Here is a 10,891-nt window from a genome sequence, read left to right as displayed (position 1 = left end):
GTTTTTTGGACAGGAACAGCAGTTGATGTTTCTGCATGGTTTGGAGTGTGGGAGGGAACAGCAAATAGCGGAGGAGTTATGGCTCTGGTAAGGCAGCAGCTCTCAGGCAGAGGGTCGGGCAGTTGTGAAACACTCCAGAACTGTTGATAGTGCATAACCCAGGGCTGCAGTGCACACCAGAAGAGACAGACCATTAGGACATTAGAGCATTGACTTCTTTGTAGACCTGCCTGTGCATGTTGGACCCCACAAGCTTTTCATATCTTACAGTATTATTTGATAGGCTGTTGTAATGGTCATAAAATGCCTTTGCTGTGGGCCAGTTAAAAAAAGATTCCATGGCTTTAAAGCTGTACAACTCTTTTTTTATAAGGCCTTATATTGCTGTGCTGTATTTCCATACAAGTAGACTAAGAGGATGACTTAATTACATGCTTTTCTACTAGTAAAAATGTGCTCATTCTAAGGTTTATAATCAAGTGGGCAAAAGGCTTGAAATAGTGGTTGAGGTGTGAAGGGCAGAAAGTGATAACTATAAGGCTTACTTACAAAAGATGGGAAGCCACTGTGTGGCCTTGTTTAAGACAAAAGTAGGGGGCACAGACTAAGCTGTATAATGCTCTGAGAAAGACTAGAGTTACTAAAATGCTATTTGTGCTGAAGTTGTGAATAGTTTGGCAATCTGCAGCCATCTGGTTATAGTCAAAATGTCCACCACTGAGGCCTTTAGATTATACAATGACCAGAGATAGTACAGTTTTTTCCATTCTTTCACCTCTTAGGTACCCATGAAGAAACTACTTTGAAAGAAATGCTGGGAAGTCTGACATTTTGCCACACTGATTAAAAAAAACCAAACCAAAACCAACCAACCAACCAACCAAAAAAACCCAAATCCAACTCCCCCGAAACTTTACCTTATTAAGATATATTTTGAAGTCTTCTGATAATTTTGTGATTTAAAGGAGCCCAAGGGAGATTTAGATATCCAGATCATATTGGATATGTCTAGTAAAAAGATGCGTAAGCACTCCCATTGCCTACTTTTAAAAAGTACAAAAAGGGTTGAACTGCCTGGTCTGGACACCTTAATGTGACACTATATACTAGCCTGTCTCTTATCTTCGCTGTTTAGATGCAGTTGTAGTGTTTTCTTATAACTTTGTATTTGAGATGAAGCCCAGAACGTGGTCACCTACACATCTGAATTCAGGAAAAAAAATCAACCGCAGTCCTACATAAGGCATGTTCTTTATGAATAGAAAAAATCTGTGGTAGAAGTATATTTGTTATATATTGTTTTAATGTTGAAAGCCATTTTAACAGAAAGTTTGCATCTCTAAACCAATTTACTGATTAAAAATTGCATACTCCACCTGTCACCTACATTACAGTGTATTTAACTCCTCTCTTGATTTCTCTAGACAAATGCAAAGTGACATCTTAAAGGAAGAGCGGCTATAACTAGCACGGAGGACTTAATAATTGACCTGATGTGCCCTCTGTGACCTTGGCAGCATAAGGCAGATTAGTAGTTCGATGCTTCTTTCTGTTCATGTTTATTTCATCAGAGGTAAAGATGTTGTGTTCATACACCTTGCAATCTGAAGTTAAATTTAAACAATTTGCCATCATGTCTTGCAGCGAGAAACTGAAAATCACACTTCTGTGTCTGTGTACTAGGCAATGTTATGTCTTTCATGAAAAAAAAATTAGTAAGAAAGAGAAAGGTGCAATTTAAGAAGAGACTGAGTAAATGTGGGGAACTAAGTTTATATATTTTGAAACAACCTGATCCTAAGTATCAAAGGAATAATTAGAAAATAAGGTAGTGTTCACATGACTTCGTAATCTCAGTACAAATATTTCTGAAACTCTTCACTGAAATGCTGCTGTACCATATAATGTTCTGATTGGAACAGTCTCCTGTGTGAGTCTCTTTCCAGTAATAAATATAACAAATTTCTTTTTAAGCCGATGGGAGAAGTGAATTTATAGTCGTTCCCTGACAACTGCTTAAGAAGCTGCCAGCTAATCTGTTTCTCTGCTTTTTGTGTCAAAGTTGAAATCTATCTTGACTTGAGCTGAATTCTTTGTGTAATAGCATGGTGATTGCTGGTGTTTTCTTGTTGTAAAAAAGCCCTCAGCTGAAAACTTCTGAAACCAGTTTTTATAATTACATGATCTGTAGTGGAGTCTGAAAGTGTTAAAAGAGCTAGAGTGGGGCAATTACTAAGAATTCAGGCTGTCAGGGACAACAATTACTGTGTTTTGTTGATTTCAATGTAAAAAATTTATTTTTGTTTAATGGAATTTTGACCTGTACTGTTATAGTTGGTATGTACTTGGTGTGTATACAGTATATATTGCCTATCTGTGAATGGGTAGGCAGATGCAGAATATGAATTCCAACAATGGAGCTCTATCAGTATTGCCTTTGCTTAATAATGTGATGATCTCTGCTTGCCAGAGAACTTCCCTTCAGTCAGAGCTTTATTTAGGCTCTTGGTCCTTCTCTTTCACTTCTTGTACAACTTTGCCTATATATCTGCATGTTCTGGCCCACATTCTTGAATTTTCTTCTGACCTCACATTATTATTATTGATTTTCTTATGAATCATGTTTTCTGTTATTGATCCAGCTATCTTGTGTGTCAATCAGTCAATTTCTTCTTATTGCTTTTTAAGATAGAAAAAGTGAATGTGGGACAAATTCATAGAATCGTAGAATCATAGAATGGTTTGGGTTAGGAGGGCTCCTAACACCCATCTAGTTCCAGCCAAGGGCAGGGGCACCTTCCTCTAGGCTGCTCCAAGCCCCATCCAACATAGCCTTGAACACTTCCAGTGATGAGGCAGCCACAGCTTCTCTGGGGAACCTGTGCCAGTGTCTCAGCACCCTCACAGGGAAAAACTTCTTAATATCTAATATAAATTTCCCCTCCCTCAGTTTCAAATTCTGGATGCTGTTGATACTTGACATATTCAGCAAATACCTATTCTCTTCCCAGTTTTTCAAAGACTTTCTTTATAATGTAAGTAAAAGCTATGTTCTGGTATATAACAGAGAGAAATGTAAAGGTGTTTTTCGTAGTACCTCTTAGAGTATTTAGGTTCAATTATTTCAAATATGTAAATAAAAGGAAGGCAAGAATGGTTAGAAGCCATGGCTTTATAGAATCATAGAATAGTTAGGGTTGGAAAGGACCTTGAGATCATCCAGTTCCAACACCCCTGCCATGGGCAGGGACACCCCACACTAAACCATGCCACCCAAGGCCTCATCCAACCTGGCCTTGAACACCACCAAGGATGGAGCATTCACAGCCTCCCTGGGCAACCCATTCCAGTGCCTCACCACCCTCTCAGTAAAGAATTCCTTCCTTATATCCAATCTAAACTTCCCCTGATTAAGTTTTAACCCATTACCCCTTGTCCTGTCCCTGATGAATAGCCCCTCCCCAGCATCCTCGTAGGCCCCCTTCAGATACTGGAAGGCTGCTATGAGGTCTCCACGCAGCCTTCTCTCCTCCAGGTTGAACAGCCCCAACTTTCTCAGCCTGTCTCCATATGGAAGGTGCTCCAGTCCCCTGATCATCCTCGTGGCCCTCCTCTGGACTTGTTCCAACAGTTCCGTGTCCTTTTTATGATGAGGACACCAGTGAACAGCACTGGTAAGGATTATTCCAAGAAAGGGTAAAGCATTGTAGCATAATAAATAGCTCCTTCAACCTCCATAAATCCATCTGTTTTTTGCTGTATGTTCTACACATCTGAATACCATTGCAATGAAAGAGCAGCTTGTACAGTTCCAGCCCTTGCAACTGATTGCTCCCCTGAGAGCACTCTCCAGTGTTGGTCTTGGCATAGGCTTATCCTAATGGGCATAATTTTCATCAGAATTTTTTGCAACGTTAATTTTCAGCATCTTTATCTTTAACTAACATCTTCCTCCTAAAAACGTGTCTTTAAAAAATTAAGTTAAAATATCCCAGTCAAACTAACGTTTCTCAAACATCTGTTCAAACTTTTGCCTCTACCTTTTTAAACAAGTTTAACATAATACATGGTAAAGTCAATAGCAGGATCATAATCACTGTTTTAGTCTTTGCATTTGAAGTTCAAGATACAGAGTAATCCACACAGCATGTCTCAGGATCCAGTGTGTTTTCTTTTTGAGACTGTTACCTGAATACGTCAATGTTCCTACTTTTGAGAGAGATGTCAGTGTATCGATTCATCAGGGACTGTAGCAATAGGACAAGGAGCAATGGATTCAAACTTAAACAGGGGAGATTTAGGTTGGACATACGGAAGAAATTCTTTTCTGTTAGAGCTGTGAGGCACTGGATGAGACTGCCCAAAGAAGCTGTGAATGCTTCATCCCTGGCCGTGTTCAAGGCCAGGTTTGACAGGCCCTTGACTAACCTGGTCTAGTGGGAAACCATCCCTGCCCATGGCAGGAGGGTTGCAACTGCATGATTTTTAAGGTCTTTTCCAACCCAAACCAGTCTGTGATTCTGTTAATCACATACAGGCATACTGTGCTTGCATGAACTACTGTCTGTAGGTGACTTAATTTGAAGTAATGGTTGAAAGACTATTTTGAATTTGAGCTGTAGAAGGTGGTTCATCAGGTTTGGTTTGCTCCGTATCTTAAAACCAGAAGACCAGTCTGCTTCTTATTTATGCAAAATCCTCTCAAAGAACTGTGCTCTGTTATTTCAAGCATGTATTAGCAACCCTAATTTCTTCAAATATCATCAGTCCTCTTCACACAGTGCTGAACTAAATATGGACATAGTTTCACAAGTTATTAGAAAATGTTAGAATTGTTAGTGTATGAAAAATGTGATTACCTTACCTGATAAATTGTGCCTGATGTGACTAATCTCAATAACAAAACTTTATATTAAAAAATACTTTGATCATTGATTGCAGCATCCAGCAACAGTCTATGGGGAAAAAGCCATTATTTGAATAACTGTCTAGAAACAATGGTGCTTAATATTTTGGAAATCTATTCCCACCCACAAATACATCCTGATCTGACCTGTTGGTTTTGATATCGTAGTTTAGCCTTGGCTGAAGCATATTGTGCAACTTTTTCCTTCTAACAGTAAAGGAATTTAACCTTTCTCAACCCTTTCTGGGCAGAGAGTTTGCATATCCCATCACATACTTGTCATTAATAACACACATTTATTCCTCAGCTGACAATTTTTCATAGTCAAATTCTGAGTAGTAGCAGATGGTTTCAAGGCAGCATTCTTTTTGTTAAAAGCCTCAATCATATCTGGTGTTATTAGAATAATAATTACCTCTGGAGTGTTAGAATAGTGCTGCTCCTTCAGAAATTTAAGGTGTGTTTTGCTACTTCATTTCTGATTTTATTGTCAGCTGTTTAGATCCAAGATGCAAGTGTGAAAGTGGGATTAAAGCTGTAGTGACCTAATTATAGTTTTGCAGCTGTTAAGCAGCAGTAATTTAAAGATAGGCATTTTGTATCTGGGAAAAGGAGTAAAATCTTTTTGTTGACAATTCATCATTGCAATCTCCAGTGATCTTCATAAAAATCAACATTTGTCAGTCTTTTAAAAATGTTTGAGATTGTTAATTTTCTGGTCAGCCAGCCACTGCAGTTCTGTTTGCTGTGGATGCAATATTTCTCATTAATTGCTAAAGAATATGTGGAATCATATTCATGTTTATCTTGGCCATATGTACATGCCACAGACATCTCATTCAATATTTTAATTTAATTGCCCTCTTGAATTTAAGTGGATATTGTGTAATCATACTGTATATGGATACAACCCAAAGTAATAAATGTTCCTGTGCCTCTCAGTGGAGTGTTAGCTTTGTGGACACACTATGGCGATTTAAATGTCAGCAGAGTTATTTTACTTCTGATCATTTTAGTAAAAGCATCCAGTTAATGTGCTTATCCAGCATGGTTAGATATCTCATTCATCTGAAAGGACATTCCAGGGGAATAAGGCCGCAAGTTTTAAATTGGGGATGGTTTCATCATCTAAGCAGCAAGTTGGATTTCCTAGACTAATACCTAGACTCTCTGGAACCACAGGTTCAAGTCCTGGCAGACAGCCCTGCCAAGTGTCACACTTGACACTTATTTGGTCCCCAGTGTGCTGCTCCATGACAGCTCTTTGTAATCTCATACATACAGCAGCAAATGAACAGTGTGTTTCATCCCCTTACAGTGAGGTAGACGTTGACAGCTACTTCATAAGGCCCTGGAATTGCCCCTGTTCCTGGAAGTAAACTCCTGGAATTGCCTCCCACTCTGTCCGAGAGACACGCTTGGCATGTTAGGGTGTGGGAAATGTGCATTCAGGAAATGCTGAACTTCCCTCCTCTTCCACAAAATATGAAAAGTGTTGAGAGAAAATAGAGATATCCAGAACTGAGTTATCTTTGGGTTTGGAAGAAGAATGTGAAAGTTCAGGTGCTCCCTGAACTCAGGCTAGTCATCAAGGTGACTGTTGACCTGCACCTTATTGTTTGGTGGTCTCTCTGATTATAGATCCCATGTACAGAGGTCAAACAAAAAAATAACCATCCCAGTTGAAAAAGTGTTTGGAAATTGGAACAAAAAGTTTGAACTACGCTGGCACCTTTGCAGATGACCCTTTTTGGAGTAAACATTTTGACAGAGAAATTAAGTATCATCTTTGATGAATAAAGTGAGATTCCTAAACTGCCCAACTGACATTTGATAAAGAGCTCATGTACTGATTATAATCTCACTTGCCTCATAGTTTTGAAAGAAAATATGGAGAACTGCGGAGAAGCATAAGGACAGTGTTGTCCTGCATTCTTAAGTGAAAATGGGCAGTGTAGGCTAGGTGTAAACATGCATCTGCTGCTGTATCATTACTCTTTAATTGAATCATTCCATTCACTCACAAGTTGATTGACATCCAGGAAGAATTTGACTATACTTATCAGTACTGTGCTTGAGTGCTGAACAGACAGATTTCACATAAATATTTTAATGCATCAGATATGTTAGTTTCAATGAGTATTTTGACAGACTAAAACAAGAAAATACTTTAACCCTGCCCCATCCCTGATATTGTTACTGCTGAAATACTATTTAAGTAGGAACTGCAATATAAGAGGACTTTAAATCATCAAGCATCATCTGTCTAAAAATAAAGAAGATTGAAATATAGCTATCTTCAAGACTGGTTATTAAGCATACTGGAGAACAGTCAGTGAAAAAAAAACCCAAATACTGAAGACTGCTTAATATTTCCACAGAAGATATAGAATTTACATTTCATTTAGCTTGTTTTTTTTTTTTTTTTTTTTTTTTATCACAGAGCAGGTCCCTAATCATACTGACAAGCAGGTTACTTTATGTATATACTAGAGATAGTTGAAGGGCTGAATGAACATTGATGAATCTGAAACCGTGAACTTAATAATGAGACTAGGAAACTTCACACTATGTCTTCACATGGTTTGAAATAAGCAATGAGTAAAGGATTAAAAAAAACATGCATGTGTGTGACAACAGCAACTTTTTAGAGGAACATAGTTTTAAGAACCATTGTTGTTATCCATATGGTATTAATTTCTCCTTAAAGTGCTCTCCAAGAGGTATGGCTGTTCCCCAAAGGGTTTGGGAAGGTCCTGCAGGTTTGCTCAATTTGGCCACTTCTTTTTCATTAGATTTCTGTTTGAATATTGGAAGGAAAATGACAGAAATCAGTTATGCTGTAGTTTGTTGTTGGCTGGTGTGCTGTGAGGTTGTGACTCAGCCCTGTAGCAGTCTGAGCATGGAGCTGACATGACGTAGAAGCAGACCACTGCGTGCAGGGAGCAGTGTGTCTGCTGCACTGTGCTTCGTGCAGGCCAGGGTGGGAATGCATCGGCTCTCAGTGGAGCCTCTGCAACAAACAGGATCTTACAGTGCTGCAGCATCAACCTCCAGTGTGCATCCAACCTCTCCACAGCTGCGAAGACAAGTACCAGAGAGGGGCTGCTGTGGGAGAGAAATGAGCAGGATATCTGGAGTTGGAATGCCGGCAAAGAGGTGAAGCAAGTACACATTTCTAGTTAAATAGACAATAGAATAAAAGTAAGTCTGGAATAAAAGAATAGTCTTATTCTATTGTAAGAGGTGTTTAGCAGTACAGTGTCAGTCATTCCCAGACTTTGTGCTCTGCAATAATGTTAGAAATTTAGCTGTGATATCCAGTTGTGCGTATCTGAGTGATCCTCATGCATAATCATGTATAAGTTCTTGCACGTCTTCTTGCATTCTGAAAAGTTTATTTTATTACTATAGATACATTTTTGAGAGTTTCATGCTTGGGGAAAAAAGTAATTTTTTAGAAAAAGCAATTTTACCTTTCTATTAATGCAGCAATAATTCAGGCTTTTAGATTATTGCTTCTGCACTTCACTAAAATGAAAATTAAACAAACTTCATCCTAACTAGAATCAGTTGCCACAAAAGTAAAAAAACTGAAGGAGAAGAAAAAGCTATTAAGAGATTTAAGCACACAACGAACAAGACCTTTTAGAGGAGATTAAAGTATGTGACAAGCATTAGTATTTCAAGGTGCTGCAATCTACTCATGGATTGATGTGCCTCAGAATGAGATGAGGCACATTAAAAGCTGGAATCATTCAAGCTGGCGTGAGACTGAATATGAGCAATTACCAAATAGTTAGGCATTAAATAAAATGGACGATTTTGTGAACTTCCAGTACAAAAGACTTTTTTTTTGTGTGATCAAGCACTCGATCTTTGAACTTTTCCCTTGAAAGACAAATTTTATGAGACAACAGTTATTGTGGAAACTGGGAAGTTTGAAAGGAACAGTTCCAATTTTAATGTTGCTGTCTAGCACTTTGTGTGGTGAGAAAGCATTACTCACTAACTAAAAAAACATTAAAGTGTTTAACTTCAGCATTTCTGTAAGCATTAACTGTTTTAAAAGTCACAGCCATTAGCATTTGCAGGTTAGGACTGCTGGCATAAAAAATTGCCAAGTACCTCTGTTGTGCTGGTGTAGTAGTGAAGACTTATATGCAGACTCCATTAGGAGGCTTTTTCTGCATTAAAGAGCCTTATTCCTTCTGCATATTAAAGCAGAATCCTCTTAGGTCCCATTCAAACAGTTTGTCTGGACTGTAAATCAGATATAGCAGTTTTACAAAGGGTTTTAGTCTAAAGCATGTATAACTGTGATTAAACAGCAAACACAGATTTCCACTTGTATGGCTGTAGCCTTAATTGGGATCCAGCCCTGGGGCAGCCTCCAAAATGGGATGAATTTGAAATTGGAGTGACAATGAGGGAAACAATTTTTTTTGGCTTTGTTTCTGTGTTTTCTTCCAATCGAGGAGAAAGCAGATCCTTAGAAGTATGATTTTTCTTGCAAGTGGATTGATTTACGTTCACTGAACTCAGCCAAAGTTTTGACACTGATGAAGTAGAAGCAGGCTCAAACACCATAAAATCCTATAAACTCATTAAAAAGATACAAATGTGCATGTGTATTGAAATGTTAAAAAGAATAATTTGTCAGATTAAAGCTGCTTGAAACTTAACTTATTAAATCAGAGTGAATATTGTTCACCAAATTTGGTGAATGAAACATTTATACAAGCTTTGAAACCTCAAAACTGAATTAATAATTAATGGTTTGGTTTCAAAATGAAGTGTTTTCTGTAGTTTCGGTCTGTGTTTCAAAAGCAGGTAAGTTATGTAGTGAACTGAAGGATGGATGAAGCTTCTTGAGTCTTTCCCCTTATAACTATCTGTGTGCCATTCACTGTGGGCAACGTGGCAAAGTTCCTTGTCTTGGTCGTAGTATTTGTGTGCTATTTGACCACCTGATGTGTGCACATTGCTGCTTCTTTATATGTGTAGGGGCCTGAACTTTACTGGCCTATTCTTTGGTTACTCAGACCTAGCTTCCAATTTTTAAGCAATCTGTTACAAACCTACTCTCTTTGAGGCCCTTTTACCCTCATTCAAATTTGGCAGAAATTTGGTCAGCCAAGTGTGTTCTTTACTTGTTTCATCTGAATTGGTAACTTGTACATTACAGTCCACAGCTAATTATGAGTTCCTTTAGAAGCTAATGAGCAACTAAAAAAAAAGAAAAAAAATAAAAATCCTTACAGAGTTTTTGCTAGTTCAGACTCAGTAAAGTGATTATTTCTAGTCATTGTTATTAACCCATTCTAGTGTTTATTGGCATCCCCAAAATTAGATCTGCATGACTGAATGGCATTTACTAAATAAATACCAGTTTTAATCTGAACTTCATAAATGTTTTAATTGTGTTAGGTACCAGTTTGATCAGATTTCAGGACTGACACTTTATCAGATCAGTAAGTTGACAGTGTTGTTTGATATGGGCTTTCTGTGTGAAAATCTTTCTTGGTCTTTCACATTAATTTTTGACAGGTCTTTGGACTTACCAAGTTGTACCTTTTTGGTCTAAAATCTGCTAACGAGTTACATGGTTTCTCCTAATGTATTTATTCAGTTGACATTCTACAGTTCACACATGCTCCACATACTTATAACCTGAAAAACAAAGTTCCATTGGTGGTTGCAGATCTTCAGCCTTCATGATCTTGATCTGGAAATTGAGTGCTAGTGTCATGTATTGACTGTGTTTTGTGAGCTAGACTAGACGCAACAGCTGTTGCTATGATGGAGGAAGCTTTAATTAACTATAACCATTGATTCTGATTTTACAAATAGCTCTTTGGGTGAGCCAAATAGAAAAACTAACTTGTGTATCTCGTTGAACATTTATATATTTTTCTTGCTCACAAGGATGTTTAGTTAGGTTAGTGTAGTAGGTTGAATGTATATTTTTTGATTATTTCAGCC

This window comes from Psittacula echo, assembly GCF_963264785.1.
Source record: "Psittacula echo genome assembly, chromosome: 6".
NCBI lineage: Eukaryota > Metazoa > Chordata > Aves > Psittaciformes > Psittacidae > Psittacula > Psittacula echo.
Note: the sequence above shows the minus strand (reverse complement) of the source record.